At 41.8% G+C, this 19,145-nt stretch overlaps 1 protein-coding gene across 1 annotated transcript in view; it reads left to right on the top strand.

Annotated features, from left to right (window-relative positions):
• EIF2B3 (eukaryotic translation initiation factor 2B subunit gamma) overlaps positions 1-19,145 on the top strand; it is a 103,012-nt gene that overhangs the window by 30,074 nt on the left and 53,793 nt on the right. The window lies entirely within an intron of this gene.

Here is a 19,145-nt window from a genome sequence, read left to right as displayed (position 1 = left end):
AGACAAAATAGGATGAGAAGGGAAGAGGAAAAAGCCTTTGCAATATTCAGGGAGCAGTATTTTATTATTCATTATGTCAGTATAACCAGTTGATGGGCTTGTGTCATGCCTTTATTGTGAAGAATTACAAGGAAAGAAAAGAAATGGGTGAAAAGTTAATTCTCCTTGAAATGAAGCCAGTATTGCCATAGTTCAAGTACAGTTTAGATATAGAGATTCAGAAGCAGTACACCTATGTCCATAAATTAAAAGCTATTCTCATTGCCTGAGTTCCAATGAGAATCTGTAGATTTACATCTGTATGGATTTACAGAGTATCTCAGAGAGGCTTTCAGGATTTCATGACACTCTTCTGCATATGAGGCACAAAACCTCAGCTGTCTTTCCAGGCCCAAAAAGATTCATTAGGGGATCCATGTTATATCCACCATTAAACTGCACTGGGGACTTGGATGAATCCATTAAATATGCTGCACTAGCTGAGCTTCCTGCACAGCATAATTCCTATCCATTAGTAGCAGAAGAAAAGATGGCTTGTTGCTCTTTATGCTCTTCTGTACAGTGATTTTAGCTTTCTCAGACACGTGTCTGATGTTCTGTGGAAGATCTGCTGGCTCCTTGAAAAGCCAGCCTTTGTAGTCTGTCTCAGGCTGATAGTCAGACCTTCACTGGGAGATTAGACACCTGTGGGGCAGCCATCTGAGACCTGAGAAATTCATCCATGTGGACTTTGTAAGTCAAGGATACGGACATCTGGGGCCTGCTCTCAGATAAATCTCTTCTGTGAAAATGCCTCTGGCGTGTGCTGTAGGCCACAGCTAGGAGTAATCTTTCCTTGAACATCCCATTACCAGATGTGAAGGAGGTGCTGTGTGCCCATGGAAAGGTGACTCCTCTTCTGCCCGAGTTTAAGGATTGCTCTAGAAGGAAGGTGGTCAAGAGTGAGCCCTGTTAACTGCATGTTTCCACTGGCTGTCTCCTGGGTTTTCCTTGGACATGGCAGGGACCAAGCTGCAGACAAGCCTCGTGTACATAGACAGCAGCTGATCTGTCTGGCGTAGGAAATTCAGTACCATTGCATTCTATATTTTTGAGCAAACAAACACTAATCTATTTTGTGCTAGGGAGGAATATTTCATCTACTGTAGTGATGGGCTGTGGCTTTCTCTTGTCACTAGTGGGTGGCTGTGGCATAACGACTTAGAAATTGCTGAAACATGTGTGATCTTAGTTGACCTCTGATTTTACAGGTTCATCTAACCAGAGGATTCTCATTCCTGTTACTGTATAGCTAAATTAATCAGGCTTTATCTTGCAGGCCAAACTTTGTCTTCAGGAACACCTGTTCAGTTATGTTGTCTTCAGCAGATCTTCTTGAGCGTAACTGTTTGGGATTTGGTAAATGTGGTGTTGGAGGTATACAGATGGGATAAAAATCTGTATGTCTCCCTGTTTTTCTTACATTTCCATATGCACAGCTATGAAAGCTAATGTAAAGTGTTAGATACCCTCCAGGAAAAGCCCACGGATGATAGGATAGTCTAGAAGCACAAAGACAGAAGATCTGCTAAGTGTTAAAAAGAAGGGGAAAAAAAATAAGAAAAAGACGCTTTGAAGCATCCTGCAGAAGCACTGGGACAGTATCCATGTGGGTGAGCCTCTGCCATCTGAAACTGCCTGCATTGGATTTGTGCTCTCTGTTTCACTGCTGCCATGTTGGAGAAGCTCTGAGGGAAGCAAAACAGTACATGGAAGTTGTCAAATATTTTCAAATGCGGGAGTTCAGCATAGCAACAACTGTGGGAGCTCTAGGAAGACAAAGTGTTGGCAGCTGATGATGTTTTAACCACTGTGTTGTCTAGACCTGCTCAAGCCCTGGCTTTCTCATGTGAGAAACAAAAGCGACGCTTGAAACAATCTTTGAAGTCTTTTTTTCTTTATTTTAATACAAGATAGTAAAGCAAGGGGAGGTAAAAAGAAGAGCAAGCCCAGTCTCGTTTTCTTCATGGATCACTTGAAGTGACTGACTTTCAGCTACCATGTTGGTCCTTTCTTGATCTCTGGACTTTGTTTTGATGAAATAACAGACTTTGTGGCGGAATGGGAGAATTTCCAGTACACTCATATGTTCCTCTCTAAAATACAATAGGCATCTTGAGGGTGTTGCTTTTGCTCATTTTGCTTTTAATGGTCCTTTTGAAGGGCTATAGTGGTCTTGTTACATGAACTCTAGAACTCCTTTGGTGCTTGTTTTGCTCTTCAGATGCTTTTTCTGTTTTCCTTTTTTTCTTTTTTTCTCTCCCTTTTTAAAGACGGGGGTGAAAGGAGGGACAGGCAGGGAGTGGTGAAAGGAATAGGAAGAGGGAGGATGGTCTTTTCTTTAAAGCTAGGAATCTTTAAAGCTGGTAAAAATCTAGATCCCATACAGAAATGTTTCAAAGGACCTTTGGCTTCCCCTCCTCACAGGAGGGAAGTTATGTTGACAAAACAGCCAAAGCTGTAGTACGCCAATTTAAATCCTTGAAGAAAAACCTTTTTCCTGACCTTTGCCATCTTCCTATCATTGGATTTCACGCTCTTCACTTTCCTGCCATAAAAGAGCAGCTGGTAGAGAGGGACAAGGGAAAACACACATTCTTCTGAGTACCTGTTGAGTATTAAATATTTATTTGCTCTTGACTCGGGCATTTTTGTAGTAACAAAAGTGTTACAGACTGAAACATTTTAATAGGATTTCCAAGTTCCTGGTGTAACCTGTTATTCTTTTTCTCAGTTTGTTTAGGAGTTCTTTTCCAGATTTGTTGTTTTGATTTGGTTTGGGGGTTTGTGAGTCATGGATAGCCATTTTGGTTTGGAGAATGTCTCTCCATGTTACACCACACACAGAAAAGAGCCTCATTTTGCTCCTTTGCTTGCCAAAGCAAATCTGGCAAAGCTTCCCATTCAGCTGTTAAGATTATCCTTTTTTTTTCTCCTGTGCTGTTAATCACCCTGATGACAAGTCCCACAGGTAGCGTCCTCCCTCCAGTAAACAAGTGCAAACCAGTATCAAGTACATCCATCCAAGCACGTTTTGGTGTGCATCATGATGGGCCAGGAGACAAATTTATTGGTGGTGCCTAGAGAGACTAATGCTGCTGGCGAAAGCATTTTCAAGGAAATGGTTCCCTGTTTGGGTAATGAGAGCTTATAAAAAAGCCATGAACAGCCTGTGTGTGTCATTCACTTTGGCAAATAGCTGCAAGATGAGACACCAGAATGAAAGAAATACAGTTTGGGGAAGTTTCAGCGCCAGCTTGGGGCCCTTTGAAGAGAAAAAAATAAAGTTACGTGCTCATCCCTGGAGCCTGGTTTTGCCAGTGACATCTCTCTGACTTGGACCTTGACAGGATGAAGGAGTGAGGAAATGATGAGAATTCCATAGCTGCCGTCTTTGCCTTTGGAGGGGGCAAAGGTATTTGTTTTCAAAGCATGGTGACAATGGACAGGGAGCTTTTTGCTCCACCTCTGATATTTATGGTCATGCAAAGTGAGACAGTAAAAGACACCTGTTGGAGCAGGTCTAAATTTGGAGCATTTCCTTTTAAGATCTTGTGGGCTGTGTAAGGGTGAGTTCAGCCTTCGTGGGTGTTCGGTCTGCACAGACGCAGGTGCAGGGCTTCTCCTAGAGAATATGTTAATAAATCACCGTGACAATTCCAGCTACTTATTACCTCATGTGCTTCAGACAGAAAGGAATACCTCATCTATAAATATATACAGGACTAACATTAGTAACCTTGAAGTAACAATACAGATCTGTTTTTAAGATATTTTAATAAAAAGAGGGGGGGTAAAGTGGGGGAGTTTTTTCTTCCTTCTCTCCTTGCATCATGAGAGTAAAAATGAATAGTGTAGTATAATTTTAAAAGTCAGCGTTGCCAAGTGGGTAGGTAATGGGAGTTCAGGAACAGCTTTGATACACTTGATTTCCTTTCTGTTGCCTTGGGATATTGCCCTTTTTTTTTTTCTGCTGATAATTTGTTTTAAGTAACTGGATCATGTATAAACACACTGCAACTTCCTTAGTGTTTCTGTTCTCTGGAACTGCCCTCCTTGGGAAACTGGCATCTCTGAAATGCTCTGCCACTCCTATGGTGGTTCTCTTTCTTTTAAAATCTACTTCCACAAGAAGACTTGAGAATAACACAGGTATAGGCAGATACTCCACTGTAAAAGCATCCTGAAGTAGATCATGCATGGGCAGATGTCCTCTTCCAGATCCCCAGCTGTACTGGTGAAGGGGGCCACCAACTCTAGCTTGCCCCAGCTGCATGTATGAGCAAGTTCTTCATAAGCCATGTGTCTCAAAATTAGTTGCATTACTTTTAATAGATTAAACAACAGGACTTTGATAATTTGGTTCTTTTTAGTTTGCACAATTGGGAGTGGTCCCCCACAAGCAGTGCCACTGGCAGGGAAGGAAGCGATGCAATAATCCAATTCAATAGGAAAATCCTGCGGAGCAACTCAGGGCAGACCAGGGAGCAAAAACTATTTGCTGGGCTCAGCTGTCTACAGGATGAATACACATATATTAGCTTGGGTGGCATTCCCCTGTTGGAAAAATCAGTGGGTTTTGCTGTTAGCAAACTTCTGTTACCAAGTTTCCTTTGCATTCAAGTGATATTATGAGGAATACTGTGGAAAGATGTTGGATATAATCTCTCTTGCTATAAAATGTGACTTCGAGAGAGTGATGTGTAGATCTTCATGTCTTTCCTGTTAGTCCAGATCTGCTCTTTTCATAAATAAAAATAAATTGTTCTGACTGTTCATCCAGTCAGGTTCTTTTTGGCTCCTCTGCCACACAAACAGAAATTGTATGTGTTGATTTAGGTAATAATCCTTTTGCAGATGCACAACCAGAAAAGAATCTGGTTCCGCTTCCCAGAACTGAATTGGTTTCACAGTACTAGTAGGAATTTAGAAAGTTGTAAAAAGTCATTTTAGCCAGTAAAGCGGATCTGACTGAATCAAAACAGGGGAACTAGGTCGATTGAATAAGAGGGTGTGATTTTTACACACTAACTTCTCAGACTATAACACTTTAAAAATGTTGGTGTAGCTTTAATCATATTTCTTTACAAAAGAGGGTTTTAGAAAAAGACATTGGCCTGTGAGTCGTTGTTTGAGCCATCAGTTGGGAGCAGATGTTCTGAAGATGCCCTTGGAGGCCTTGCCTGCCTGTTTAGAAGTTTCCCAGTTCACTACAGGTAGCTGCTGTAACTAAAAGGCATTGATTTTTCTCAGAAAGTTTGCCCCTTTTATTATGCATTTAAACTTTGCTCAGCTTGCTCTGCTGGGGATGAGTGTAGCCTTCAGCTTCAGAAATGGATGAAACCAGTTACCGTTTCTAAAATGAATGTAGCCAAATCATAGAACGCCAGGTTGGAGGGGACCTCAAGGATCACATCTAAGGAAAACATTTTAATTTGGTGCTTTTATAGGTTATGCTTGTACAATAAACATGAACATCCTGTCAAAGCAGTTAGTGAGACACTGACTTTATATTTTAAAGCACATACTGCTATTACTGATTTTAATGCTGTTGCTTCCATTGGATTTTATTGTGTATTCCTGATGCTGTGTTATTTTAGTCATTCAGTGTGGGAGGTTAAAAGGAATGTGTAGCATATCCAGGTCCTCTTTCTAAAAGAGAGGTCATGCCATGTCTTGACAGCTTGTACAGGTAAGAGGTCATGAATCTTAGAATCTGAAATATTAGTAGGAATTTCTAATGACTGTAGCTATAGAAAGACTTATTGGTAACAGATTTAATTTTTCTGCAAGATTCTTGCCAGAGTTACGATATGCGTAAGACTAAAAGCAGAGAGTGTGAGGCTCAAGCATTTGGTTTCTAATCATCAGTAAACGTATTATCATTACTCATCTGTCTGTCTGTCTGCTGTGGTCTCAGACCAGCACTTAGCCTGTGATTTGGTTTTACTTTTTAGAGGTTTCGAAGGAGGAAGGGATGACTGTATTGCTTGGCCACCCTCGAGTCCATGTGACTTGGTGAATGTAGTGCTCCGGATGAGTCATCAAGTTGGACACCACTGAAGTCAAATCTCATTGTTACTTTAAGCCAGACTTGGGTCTTGAAAAGATGACAAATGGTCAGTTTGGTTTAGAAAGATGTCTTAATACTTTAATGCAGTTGCCACTGTGTATTTTTTAGCAATGCTGTGAGTTAGCTTATTTCAGAATTGATGGGAAACATGGCCATCACCGGTTGATTTTTGTGACATATTTACCCCAGTTGATCCAGATGTAACCTGTATGGTCTAAGAGTTCCTCTGAATCGGCTGGTTAGGGGAGAGACACAGAATGATCAGTTATTTGCTCTTCATGTATGTTTTGAGCCCTGGCGTGTGCTCAGTATAGCTGCCTGCTGAAGTCTTCGAGTTTCAGGTTGTGTCCAGTGATCCCAGAATGACTAGTACAGGGCACAGACTCCTTATTGTGCAGTTGGGATGGTACAGAGAGGAAAAAAGCCAAAGGTCAGAGGAGTTATCCCTGCTTGTGCAAGCGCTGTCAGGCTCTCCCCTACCACATGTCCACCATGTGTTCCTCATCAGTGGGATGTGGAACTCCATGACGCAGAGCAGACTGGAATGCGGAGTTAGTTAACACCCGCCGTTGGGGAATTTATCAGCCAATGTGGAATATGGCAGGGGGAGGAAACGGTCTAGTTTAAAGCAAAGTAAGGGTGAAATGAGGCATGTGACTGTTCCTCTTCAGTTAAAAGGTCTGATTCTGCTTGGGGCTGAGGTCCTGACTTGTGAGCCCAGCCAAAGCTTGTGGTTCCCTTGCTGTTCTATGTTATTTAAGGTTTTTTTAATCCCTTAAACTGTCATGCTTCACAGAAGATTTCTGCAGTGAGATGGAGGGATATACCCTTGGGATTTTTGCAAGGAACCATTCATCTAGCTTATTCTAAGAAACCCAGACTTTGAAGAGCCTTTCCTTCATCCAGTCATTGAGATCCCAAATCAGTAACTTGCAGGGATACATAAAAGTGATCGCATCTCCATTAAAATTACCTATACTTGGTATCAGTTGAACTGTAGTTGCATAATATTTTTAGTGGTGATTTATTACACTGGCTTCATGGCTACTGCGAGCTCAAACCTGGATGATTTGCTCTGATGTTTAGCACTGCTGAGAGTACTGTGAAAATCATAACAGAAAGAGTCAGAATATATAATTAGCTGGTTGAAGGTATATGTGGGCCTGTGATCCTTACTGGGTTTGCATTCTGCTTCACTCGCAGCAAATATATATCTTTCAGAATGTTTCCATTCATTCAGAATACAATGCTGAATTCCCCCTTGAATAGCCATAGTGTGGCTCTCCCCAACCAGCATTGTGCTGGCAGTTTCTGGAATTACACAGGAAATGAAGAGCATAGCAAACTTTCCTTTCTCGTGCTAAGACATGCTTCCCGGGAGTTCTTCCAGTACATCGATTAAATAACAGAGATCTATTCCTAAGGGCAGCATGTCCTCTATGTTTCTGCTTTGAGAAATCCTAGTTTTCCCTGGCTTTAAATCCTTCCTTTTTCATCAGATTTACTGCACCATTTCCCCACTAGAGAAGATTAGATAGAGATTCTTTTTACAAGCAGTAAAACTTCTTAGCCACGTCTTGGGTATTTTCCTATATACTCTCTCATTCCCCAGTCACTGCATGCAATATACTCTTTGAGGAATTAATAGGAAGTGGCTATTACACCTTGATATGTGAACTGTCAGTGCAGAATGTTGTATCTTGCACTATCAGTCATTCTGAGTATAACTTACATGTACCTGCATACCTGCAGCAATAGCTGTTGGTATTGGGCTGATCATCTTGAAATCCTTTAACCTTTTAAAAACCCATGTGGGGGCGTATTCATCATTCAGGTTAGTGGAAGTGCAACATCTTGAAAACTCTGGGTCGGTCAATAGAGAGACATTTAAAAAGGGAATAATTTAGGGTCTAGGAACAGAAAAAATTTGGCTGATAGACTTTAATTAAGTCTGAGGGTTGGAAGCAAACCAGTAAGAAAGCAAGGGAAATATGAGTTAAAGCTCAACTTCTAGTTTTTCTGCATATAAATCCTCTAGCAGCTGGTGATATTTGCAATAGCAGAAGAGACTGTCTTTCAGTATTCCCTTTGATTTCTTTTTTTTCCTCCCTTTGCTTTATTATTCCCAGGGTGTAGCATTAAATACCATTTTAGAGGCCGTGTGTGTCCCTAACTTCCCCATCCCATCCCTATGGTATGTGTTTGTACATGTATACATATATATTAAATATATAGCTTTGTTCACTAATGCATTGGTACAGCATTTTTGAACTAGGTTGGGTTTTTCCCCCCCCAGATGATCTACATAATTTCTGAAAATACCTCTGAAATTCCCACTTCTGTGACTTTGAGCCGTAGCCAGGTAGAACAGTAATAACAGAATCATTGCCAGCGGTGCCATAAATTTCAACTAAAGTATCGGGCAAGAAGTCTGATTTCTGTTTGTACTGTTGTTAGAGATATTTATGCAGGGCAGGTCTTTCAGCAAGTGTGATTATTTTCAGAGAGGCCCCCTCTCCATTCTTGCATTCGAATGTGCTGGGGATGTGTGCGGGGAACGGCACCTGACGAACAGCAGCCAGACAGAAGGAATAAAATCCCCTGGGAATGAGACTTCTCTTTATGGCTGTTTTTCACTTCTAAAGCCACTTGAAAAATATTGTTCTTCAGGTAGATCTCCTTCGTAGATCCCTGGGTTAGCATTTGGGTGCCTGCCATTTTCCCAGACCAAGGAGCTACTGAAGGCTTAAGCTTTTCCAGTAGGAAAGTATGCAAGCACATACTTTGCAGTACCAGACGCTATTGAAAGAATAATGGACCCTTCCCACATTCAACTCCATTCTTCTTGCACTCGCTCCCAGACCTCTGGAGCCACTGTGCTAGCAAATGATTACATTCTGTTTCTTTTCCGTAACTCTTCCTAAACAAAATGTTAATTGAGACATTGATTTATACAATTTGGATTCCTTTGCTAAGTCAGTGCAGTTAAAAGTAGCCTCTGGCTATTGAGGGAACAGACCAGTCAGACAAATAAGTGGCTGCTGGTATGTTTTTCTACACCTTACCCTTTCAGAAAATAGTACGTATTTCAGATTTAAGGACTATGTCGCTTGCGTGTGTTTGTTTCAATGTACCACATGATAGTGTAGCTCTAGAATGCAGGATTTACGTTATAATATGAAGTAAGCCATCTGAAAGAAACAAAAAGGTAGGCTTTGGCTTTTTTTTTTGCTATGCCTTTGATGTTTGTCAACTGAAAAGAAGGGGTTGTAATATTAGGGATGCTATGTAGATTCTAGGCTTTTATATGTAACAAGAATAAACTTACACCAGGGTAAAAGAATGACTTTTCATATTCTGGACAACTGTTGACTTAAAGGGTTTGCAGAAAAGTTCTGACCTTACTTCTCAGTAATTTATTCTTGTCTTTGGAAAAAAACAGAAATGTTGTGGAAAACCTTTAAGCAACCTTTGTGTTTACAGAGGAAGAGTTCTGTTGTCCTACAGGTGATCTGCTGCTAGAAAGGGTAAAAATTAACACATGAGTTGATGTGCCTCACCTGTTTGCAGTAAGAGTGTTTTGTAATTAATGTACAAAGAGATCTCACTTCTCTGCTTGGCTGTGGGGCCTTGGGAAGTCCGCTTGATGTTTGTGTCTCATGCTTTCTTCACGTTTTAAAACAAATGCAGTATTACTTTCCTGTCTCATGGGGGTATAACTCATGAATGTTTACATTGGTAGTGTAAATGTAAAATGCTGCTCTGACTACAGGGTATTAACTGTTGGATTTCCTACATTTAGAATGAGAACGGTATGTGTTAAAATGACCTGCAGGAAGGAGCTGATGTAGCACTGCATACAGCATCAGCTGCAGATCATATTTAAACCTAGATTTTCTGTTTCAGCACTTGCATTTCTGCATGTCGGACCCCAGTAGTATTAAATGCATTATTGTGTAGTTTATTGTGTGTTACATTGTTATGTGCTGTTATTCTTATCACTCCTCTGTCTCTCATTTCTTTTCTATGTACTGATTCTCCAGTTCTTGATACAAAAGCACTGGACATAGAGTGAAAAATGTTTTCTTTTGCATTAACAAGCCAATATTCCTGAGTGTACATGATCACATTCGTAGATAGGTGATTGCTTCCATGCACATGAGCTGGCTTTACAAATGCTGGCATGAGTATGGCACAACTCCTAGCAGTGCACCTGAGCTAACACACAAGTGCTGCCAGGGCCAAACCGGGCTGGCAGCAGTGTAGTTGGGCACGCATCACAGCTCCTGAGCAAGCCAGTCCTGTGGGGTTCAGGGCATGCTGGGGAAATACCAGAAGGACTTGGTAGGAGCCAGTTCTGGTGCAGGAACTTTAGTTGTCTGGGCTTTCTCAGGTCCATGGTACTCTGGATAAAGGAGGAAAAGCAATGTTTATGTTTCATTAATCCTTGCATTTGTTTGTTGCTCCCCACTTCCAGTTTGGCTGCCTGATGGCAGCTTTTAAATTCTATCTAAAATTGGAGTTTTGTAACCCATATGAGATTATCAGTTATCAAAAAGCAAGTGCCCTGCTGTTACCTGATCATTGTGTTCTGACTTGCTGAGATTTTCACCAGTTACCTTTCTTATTTCTGAGTACTGTTCATTAATGCAGTTATTTCACTGCTGAATGACAGTGTGGTTTTATGTACTGCTGTCACTTCCAGCTTCATTACAGAAGGAGAGGTGATTCTCCATGCCAGAAGTAGAACTGTAGTGCTCTATGGTTTGTACTTCCAGAAATTCCTTCAGGGCTTCAGTTTGTATTTGATTTTTGGCTGGTTTGCAAGAATACATGATCCAATCGATCCAGTCATATTTTTAATTGAAAACATACGGAGTTTGTATATGTTAAAAAAGGATCATTTGCATGGAAGAGCCCATGAAAGTATGTTTGAGAGTTCTTCCTGACACCTGGGCACAGAATAAAAGTTTGGGGAATGATTTAGTGTGTATCCATTGTGTATTTGTTTCTTTTTCACCAGTGTACGTCAGAGATGTGAATGCAAATAAAGCATGCTATGCAGGCTAATTAAATCAATGCCTCTGTGGAAGAACTTAGTTTCTGGAATTGCTCTTGTAAATCTGAGATGTAAACAAAAACCTAGTTATTTTTATATCGTTTCCCTTTGCCTCATGTACGTGATTCTGGAAGTTGGAGAGTTATATGTTTATGCCTCTTTTTATAGCAGAATATTTGCGTGGCTGAATTTTTATTGAAGCATAATTCCTGGTTTCCTTAAAGCTGAGCAAGGCTACTGTACAGTGGGAGCACACATTAAGTTGAGTTGCTGTGAAAGGCTATTCATTTTAAAGCTGTCAAAGCAGCAAATTGTCCTGAAGTGTTTCTTCATTAAGAGTTGCTTGCTGCTTTTGTAAAAATGGCTTCTTCAGCCATGGAAAGTAAATGGGGAGCTTGTCCTGAAAGAAGGATGTGCAAAGAGCAGCATTTAGGCCATGGGACCTTACTGTCCCTCCTCCTCCTACCGCTGCCTAAGTTGGGATAATGCAGGAACCATTGCATTTTGTTCTGTTTCATTTCACCTGTGTGCTGAGATCAGCAGCCTCCAGAGGCTCCTTTTATCTGAGGTCAGCTTTAGTTTGTTCTTTCCTGGTTGTTTGGAGCTTCCTCATAGACTATGAGTTCATTGTGCTGGTTGCTTTAAAATGTAGAACACAAAGATACTGCCTGTCTTAAAAGTTTAGAGTCTAAATGGGCTGTACAGTTATGGATATAGCCCTTGCTTTCATTCAGTGTGAAAATCCATGTCTTCAGAATAAACCTATTTGCTAGTGAATTCCCATATAGTAATAAAATCTACTGTTTGTGAGGAGTGTAGCTTCCATGGTGTGAATAATCAGACCCACTTCTGTTGGAAGTGCGAAAATTCCCTTTTATTTTTAATAGCAAAGCATTTTGAAAGCAGAGCCCAGAAGCATGGGACTTGTAGAGGTAAACTGGTCTTTTAAGGCTTCCTGTTCATTTTGGGTGTGCTTAATACTGCTTACCTGTATCTGATTTTTCTTTAGTTTTTTTTCACTGCTCTCAGCAAAAGCAACCATTGTAGACCTGGCCCTGATACAGTCTAGAGGGCTAGCACAGGTCTTCAGAGTTACAGATTGTTTCCAATACATTTTTTCTTTATAAACTAAGGGCAGGACTGTAGACGAAATCTCTGTTATTGTATTTGTTCTTTGTACTCATGCACTTGTTGACTGTTTTACAAGCCAGTAACGTAGTAGCCACAGGCTAGGAAGCTTGCCCAGAAATCTGGCATATTTAATTAGTGCTAGTAAACAAGCAGAGTTTCAAATTTAATTTTTCCTTCTTTAATTCCTATAAACCTCAAGCCATTTAAAACTTAATTTTGACACTAGTTTCATTTATGCAGTTGGATAATACTGAAACAGTCCACAACCACAGAAGGAATAGTACCACTCTCTTCCAAGCAAGAAGGGAATAGTTGTTCTGTTTTAATACTACTTGAGGTTCCCGTAAAACTGTAAATGATAATCTTCAGGTCACCCACTACCCATTTTCTTTCTCTTTCTGCTAGGATAAGTGTTTCAAGATGGGGAAATGGTCCTGCCATGGGTTTAGCCTTGTAAAGGAAAAGGGCTGGGTTTGTTGCCATTCTGGTTGTTGTACAGAGAGCTGTTCTGAGCAAATTATGGAGGCATCTGAACTCTGTTATTTGCCATAGGCAGTTTATTGCTTCTAGGCTGTGAAGTTTAACTCACTACCCCAGGAGGCACAAGCAACACAGGGTTCAGTTGCCATCTTCATTCTTGATTTTTTAATACCAGTTCATGATCAGTGGTAGAACCGGTTCTGTACTACTGCTTTCATTGTTAGGGTTTCTCAGTCAGTAGTAACCATCACAGGGAAGAAGGTCAGCCTACTGCTCCAAGTACCCCTTTGACTAGTTTGTGTCAGGTGTCCTGTCTCTGCTTCCTCCTGACTTCCCATGTTCCTCCTCACTGGCAGAGCATGAGACTGAAAAGTCCTTGATCAGGGTAAGCAATGCTTAGCAACAACTGAAAACATCAGTGTTATCAGCATTGTTCTCAGGCTAAAATCAAAAACACAGCACTGCACCAGCTACTAGGAAGGAGAAAAATGACTGCTACTGCTGAACGCAGGACACCATTTCACTGCACTGAATTTGCCAGGATTTTCTCCTGTCCTCTACAATATTCTAATTGCCGTATTATCACTCTCCAGAAGGAGTGAAATTGCTCCAGCCCAACCTCAAGTTCCTAATAATGGGTGAATCATAGAATCATTAGGGTTGGAAAGGACCTTAAGATCATCTAGTTCCAACCCCCCTGCCATGGGCAGGGGCACCTAATGCTAAATCATATCACCCAAGGCCTTGTCCAACCTGGCCTTGAACACCACCAGGGATGGAGCATTCACAACTTCCCTGGGCAACTCATTCCAGTGCCTCACCACCCTAACAGGAAAGAATTTCCTCCTTATATCCAACCTAAACTTCCCCTGTTTAAGTTTTAACCCGTTACCCCTTGTCCTATCACTACAGTCCCTAATGAAGGGTCCCTCCCCAGCATCCTTACAGGCCCCCTTCAGATACTGGAAGGCTGCTATGAGGTCTCCACGCAGCATTCTCTTCTCCAGGCTGAACAGCCCCAACTTTCTCAGCCTTAATTCTGTTGTGCTCCAACTTTAGCATCCTCCTGAAAACATTTAGGTGTGAGCTCAGTTCCTTACAGTAATAAGCAGCAACTTCTGTTAGCGCTATTAACAGATCTGAAAATTTTAAGTCATGAGTAATCTGGTCTGACCAAAACCTAATCCAGTGTGGTTGTAGCCACTGTAATTACTAGTTTGAAAAATGCAAATTTGGACTTTGGGTGGATGTTCAGCTCTTCTTGTGGTAATGATAGATTTTTCCTATTCTATTTTTTTCCCTTGGTACTTACATTCACGGAATGGCTTGGGTTGGAAGGTACCTTAAAGATCATCCAGTTCCAACCCCCATGCCATGCATTCATCCCATGGTATTTCTAATGGTGTTTTGTAAAATGCCAGTTAGCCATTAGAAGAATTAATCATAAAGTTCTTCTGGGTTGAAAACACAAGAGGCGTCTACAGGTGGCTTCAGTCTGACTTCAGTTCTCCTTTGGTTTTAAATTCTGCTGTTGCTCTGCAGAAAGAATGCTGGATTTTCTAACTTTAAGGCTTTGTTTTAATGTTCTTATTTGATACTGTGAAAATATTAGCTGATAAATAGTATAGGTTCTTTTAAACTAGAAAAGAAAACAAGTATCTCTCTATTTCTTGTGTGATGTTCCTATTATTTGTGGTATTTTTCACTGCAGAATCAGGCTGTGCTCTAACGCTGATAATGTCCCAAGCTCTGACAGCTCTCTCTGAAATCTCATGGCTCAAGGTTGATGTTGCCTTAAATCCAGGCTAGGATGTGTCTGAGCATATCTGAAGGGGGCCTCTAAGGATACTGGAGAGTGACTCTTCATTAGAGACTGTAGTGATAGGACAAGGGGTAACGGGTTAAAACTTGAACAGGGGAAGTTTAGATTGGATATAAGAAGGAAATTCTTTCCTGTTAGGGTGGTGAGGCACTGGAATGAGTTGCCCAGGGAGGTTGTGAATGCTCCATCCCTGGCAGTGTTCAAGACCAGGTTGGACGAGGCCTTGGGTGATATGATTTAGTGTCAGGTGTCCCTGCCCATGGCAGGGGGGTTGGAACTGGGTGATCTTAAGGTTCTTTCCAACCCTAACTATTCTATGATTCTATATCTGGATACATGAGCTGAGTCATGACTTCAGCGTAGCCAAGTGGAGAAATCCCCTCTGTTTTTCTTTAGGAAAATAGAATTCATCAAGTCTGGCTGCTGCTACCTTAGCATAGTTTCCCCTAAAATGTATTTTTCTTCTATGTACCCATTCAGAATTGCCAAGATGTGGAGCAGCCTGTATCCTGGCACTCACAGCCAGGTTCCCTCTGCAGTGGTGGCAGAGCCAAGTTCTGTGCCCGCTTTAACTTCTGCCTGAGATAAATCTGTTTTCATTATCTGATTAAATATTTGACACTTGCAGTTGGTGTGATCTTGTCAGGGTGAAGCATGGTTTCTGTGTTGCCAGATGCCAGTGTCCAGGTTTTGGTGGAGTTGAGATGTGAATAGATATGACTGTAAAAGCTTATCGTGAGTGAAGCAGAAGCAGTAGGTTCCTGGGGGAAATCAAAAGGAAACATGGGTCAAAGCATCAGCTGAGGAAGCTGCGGGCCCTTGAGGAGCCGGAGCTAAGTATAACTCACTTGCAGTAGATGAAGGAAATGAGCATTGCCTGATTTACTGCAGCAGACATCCTACGTGGGCTGGATTTGGGTAGGTTTTGGTAATTTAAACTGTGACACTTGAATTTTTCCCATCTTTGTATTCAAAGCTCGCGTATTTGTACTTCCTATACTGTAAGTGCTGGGGGGAGCTAAATGCTGCTTTGCCTAACACACAACATGTATTATTCTTTTCTCTTCTCTCCCTTCCTTCTTTCTAACCCTGGTGACCTGCTATTGGAGTCATGTCAGGTTGTTCTCCAGTCCCATGACATTTAACTGCTTTGAATGCAAGTATCTTCTAAAGAAAGACTCGTAAACATACACCATCCATCATAAGAGCCCTTTTGCTCTTCAGGTGAAGAGCCTAACAGAGTGATCAGGTATGGCCTATGCACAGTAACAGGTTTAAAGAGGGATTTTTAACATAAACTGGTGGTACAGCAGTAAGTGATTTTTCATGAGGTACCTGGAAGGCCACAGTGGGAAACCCAAAGGTGTGTGTGACAGCCTCAGTTTGTCCTACTCCTGGGCCATGTAAAATAAAAAGGAAACACAGTGCTTGTTTTGAATTTGGGTTTTTTTTCCTCCTGCTTTTACTTGCAATGTAAGGCTGGGGGAGGGAGGATTTCTTTTTGCCTGTGTGCTTTAGTAGTCCAGAGGTACACCATTACCTTGAATTCCTAGATTTTGCAGATCATAGATGCTAAATAAAACCCACCTCACCTGGGAGGTTTGGGGGGTCTTTGGAGCTTTATCAGACAATGCTGTGACCAGCCAGCCACGCTGCCAAGTACTGGTTTTGTTTGCTGCTGAGTCTAGGCCAGTGACACAAAGAAACTGTGGCAGCCTTGCTGTGTTGAAGCTATATATTGCTAGTGACCTACAGCTCTGACCTAGTATTTAGTTTTGCTGTTTCCCATGCATTTACTGTAATTATTTGATTTAAGAAAATATATCATGTGTCTACTGCATAGCCCTTTGGGAACTGGCATAGGAGGGATCAGCAGGAGCTGCTGCTCTTCAGTAGCCTCTGTACAATCCTCCAGCTTCAGATGTTTGCTTAAAACTTGTTCCTCTTATGTGTTGTCATTCTTTCAGCCCCAGTTATTTTAGGGAACAATCATTTACTAAGGTGAATTTCCAGGAAGCAAAATGAGCTGAAAATTGGAAGTGATTAGGGTTGCCAGGTGCAGACTTTGAGTTCTTTCTCCTTCTTTAGCAAAGAAAGCATTTCCCAAAGCTTGATTAAATCTCTTAAATCACAGTTTAGCCCAGCATAAGAAAAATAAGCTCCAGTACCAGATCTGAACCAAGTGACTAAGCCATGTCCTGTTGTGTTGGAATTGAATTGGTTATAGTGCACAATAATCTACTTTATTGTCATCCCAGCCTTAACTGTAGCATAAGATGATTACATTGAATGTGTATAATAATAAGGCTTACACTTTGTATATACTGCTTTAAATATTTTGGCAGCCCACAGAAAGAACCTTTACGTGCAAGGCTTGATTAATCCTTTTCCTCTGTGTATAGAACAAGTAGCTGCCAGAGCTCAAGGGTAAAACCTATTAATAATGTCTCTGGCAGTCCCCGCCCTCCTTCACAGTGTATTCTCTTCTATTCACACCAAACTCGGAACTTATTATCATTTTGGTCTCTCTCTTTTGCTTCCCCAGTTTCTACATGGCAGTAGGGGTATTCTAGCAAGTTTGAATCTAGTATGAAAGTGTCCAGTATGAAATATTTGCTTGAGTTCTGTTTTTCCAGTGGCAGGGAAAGAGAAAAGGAGCAGGGGTGTTGTGGGGAGCCTGGCCCCAGTGTTATTTCCTACAGCTGTTAACATTCAGCATGGCAGAGAGAACAACCTTAGAACCAAGTTTAAGGAAACGCATTCCCTAGCAGCTGTGTCTGGCGTGCTCCCAGGGGGATGGATGCACGTGCATCCAGTGATGTGGCCATCACCCCCCCCCGGGAGCACTCCTCGGGCTTGGGGTGGGTGAGGAATAACTGTTGTCTCATTTTCATATGGGGAAGCTGAAGCAAGGCAAAGGAACACGTTTTATATCAAGTCTTCGGGTGGGTTTGCTGTGCAGCCATCAGCACTCTTGCTGTTCAGCATCACCATCAAGAGAGATGTTAATGCTAAAGTACGGTGTTGGTGCCAAGATAACAACTCTTTCTACGGGAGGTCACACTGGCTTATTGTAAACCATTACTGACCTTGAACTAATATTAATCCTGAGTTCTGACTGCTAACCTATACTGTTCATACTAGAGCAAATGATTTAATCTTTGGCTTTCAATAAAAGTTGGTCCCTTTACCAAGAAGTTTTCAGCATGTTTTCCTCAGAAGTAGGTTCAAAGCTTGTATTATAGTCTCATGAGTATATTAATATAATACAACAAAGACAAATGGCATGTGGTGAAGGTTTTGAATGAAAAATATTTATTATTCGGAAGGCTTTCAAGCAACTTAGGTCACTAGATCAGTAAAACATTTTCATGTGGAAAGTACTTCCCATTCCTGATGCGGCTTCTCTTTAGAAGCAGCAAACATGAGGATGGATTGTGGATCAGTGGGTGGTCACCAGAGCTGCCTCTGGGCAGAGCTTGCCAGCTCCTCAAGGGATTAAAGTGCACCTTTGCTGCCCTGTCTCTCTAACGTTGTAACAGAACTGCAGGAAGGGAAACAGCGACGGGGTGCTTCTGAACTGGGAGCCAGAGGTCATGGTCATGTTGTAAGACACCTTGCAGTAGCCTATGCTGTCTTGAAATCTTGGGCTATCGCTTTTCTGTTCTCCCTTTCCTCTCCATGCTAGCGCTCTCACATCACCTAGGTATCCCTCATAGCCAGAACTGAACCACCCGAGGAGCAGCACCCTCTAATTAAACAGTGCTCCCCCTCCTCTGGAGCCCTGCAGCGGAGGGGTGCAGGGCAGAAAGGAGCAGGGGGTCCTGCAGTGGGGCCCCGGCTTGCACTGATGCAGCTGCTGCAAATCAGCCCGGAGGTGGCAGCATTTCACTGGTGGGCAAAGGAGCCCTGGGATACAGTGGGGACATTCATTTGGCTGAGTGCTTTGGGATCTTTTTGACCAAAAGCACTGTGTAGAGAGAGAGAAAAAGAAAAAAAACCTTAAGGTCATAAGGTGTCTGGGATTTCTGAAGAGCCAATGTAACAGTGGTCTTGTATTATTAGTGAGCTTACAGCCAAGAGCTGTCCCGTAAATGAGCAATGCGATTTAGAGACTTTTTTCCTTTAAACGTAGGAATGCTTGAGATATTAAAGGTGGTCTGGCAGCTTTTGCCGTGAGACTTCTCTTCGTGTTGATCTGTACGCTGGCTCTGCATCAATGTGAGAGCACCACCTCCATGCCGGCAGTCAGGGGTCAGCACTGGGTGTTTGAACTGGATGGCATGCTTCTTCATGCAAGAATACAGTTCACAGTGTGAGGGAAAGGAAGAATGCAGTAGACTGTTTGGCTACATGGACTATGTGAGCTACAAGCAATTAATTAGAAAAGAAATGAGCATGGACTGCATAGTTCACATTTAGCATGCTGTTATTTACTTGGTTTTGAGGGATGGGGCGGAAGATTAACTAATACCTGGTAATTCGGGTGGATGTAATTCAGATATTGGTTCAGGAGCCAGGTTAATAACAGGTATGATTGG

The sequence above is a fragment of the Pezoporus occidentalis genome, unplaced genomic scaffold (assembly GCF_034315485.1).
Source record: "Pezoporus occidentalis ecotype Australia unplaced genomic scaffold, CSIRO_AGI_Poc_V1 ctg25, whole genome shotgun sequence".
Classification (NCBI taxonomy): Eukaryota; Metazoa; Chordata; class Aves; order Psittaciformes; family Psittacidae; genus Pezoporus; species Pezoporus occidentalis.
Note: the sequence above shows the minus strand (reverse complement) of the source record. Positions and strands in the feature narration are given on the sequence as shown.